The sequence below is a fragment of the Colobus angolensis genome, unplaced genomic scaffold (genome assembly GCF_000951035.1).
Source record: "Colobus angolensis palliatus isolate OR3802 unplaced genomic scaffold, Cang.pa_1.0 Scaffold151, whole genome shotgun sequence".
Classification (NCBI taxonomy): Eukaryota; Metazoa; Chordata; class Mammalia; order Primates; family Cercopithecidae; genus Colobus; species Colobus angolensis.
This window is the reverse complement of record NW_012114611.1, coordinates 444,569-446,409: the sequence shown is the minus strand read 5'-3', so window position 1 is coordinate 446,409 and position 1,841 is coordinate 444,569.

Below are 1,841 nucleotides of genomic sequence, written 5' to 3'. Positions count from 1 at the left end.
AAAAAAAAAAAAAAAAAGCTGGATGTGGTGGTGCACACTTGTAATCCCAACTACTCTGGAGCCCCAACTACTCTGGAGCCTGGAAGGATCACTTGAGCCTGGAAGATGGAGATTGCAGTGAGCCAAGATCCCACCACTGCACTCCAGCCTGGGGGATACAGCAAGACTGGCTCAAAACAACAACAAAAACTCTGCTCTGCAAAAGAGACTGTTGAGAGAAAAATACAAGCCACAGACTGGGGGGAAAATTGCAAAAGATATATCTGATAAGCGACTGTTACCTAGTATATACAAAGAACTTAAAAAAAAAATTTTTTTAATTAGCTGGGTGTGGTAGTGTGTACCTGTAGTCCCAGCTACTTGGGAGAGTGAGGTGGGAGGATCACTCGAGCCTGGGAGTTTGAGGCTATAGTCCACTACAGCCTAGGTGACAGAGCTAGACCCTGTCTCAAAAAAAAAATTAAAAAGTGAACCAAAGACTTTAACAAACACCTTGCCAAAAAAGACATACGTATGGAAAATAAGGATCTGAAAAAGGTGCTCCATATTATATGTCATCAGGAAAATGCAAATTAAAACAAGATACTGCTACACCTAATGAAAATAGCTAAAATTCAGAACACTGACACCACTAAATGCTAGCAGAATGTGGAGCAACATGACTTCTCATTTATTGCTGGTGGGAATGCAAAATGGTACAGCCACTTTGGAAGACCATTTGACAGTTCTCCACAAAACTAAACATAACACTATATGGGATCTAACAATCATATTCCTTAGTATGTACCCAAAGGAGTTGAAAATGTGTTCACACAAAAACCTGTACATGGATGTTTATAGCAGCTTTATTCAAAATTATCAAAACTGAGAAGCAACATTCAGCAGGTGAATGGATCAATAAACTGTGGTACATCCAGTTAGTGTTATTTAGCACTAACAAGGAATGAGCTATCAAGCCATGAAGACATGGAAAAAATGTAAATGCATATTATGAAATGAATGAGGCCAATCTAAAAAGGCTACATGCTGTAAGATTCCAACTTATGACATTCTGGAACAGGTAAAACTACAGAGACAGCGAAAAGAGCAGGGATTGCCAAAGGTGAAGAGTGAGGAATGGATGAATGGGTGGAGCATAGAGGATTTCCAGAGCAGTGAAATTATATATGATACTATAATGGTAGATTCATGTTGGACCATTAGACATTGGTCCAAACCCATAGAATGTCCAGCACCAAATGTGAAGGCTAATGTAAACTATATTATTTGAATGATAATGATGTGTCAGTGTAGATTCATCAGGCAGGCAAGGTGGCTCATGCCTACAATCATGCCTGACCAGCCTGCCTGGGCAACATGGGGAAACCCTGTCTCTACAAAAAATACAAAAAAATTAGCCATGGCGTGATGCGGTGGCTCACATCTATAATCCCAGCACTTTGGGAGGCCAAGGTGAGGGGATCACCTGAGGCCAGGAGTTCAAGACCAGCCTGACCAATATGGCAAAACCCTGTCTCTGCTAAAAATACAAAAATTGGCCCTGCGCAGTGGCTCACACCTGTAATCCCAGCACTTTAGGAGGCCAAGGCAGGTGGATCACTTGAGGTCAGGAGTTCAAGACCAGTCTGGCCAACATGGTGAAACCCTGTCACTACTAAAAATACAAAAATTAGCTGGGCGTGGTGGTGGGCGCCTGTAATTCCAGCTGCTCAGGAGGCTGAGGCAGGAGAATCACCTGACCCTGGGAGGCAGAGGTTGCGGAGAGCTGAGATCGAGCCACTGCACTCCAGCCTGTGCAACAGGGAGAGACTCGGTCTCAAACAACAACAACAACAACAACA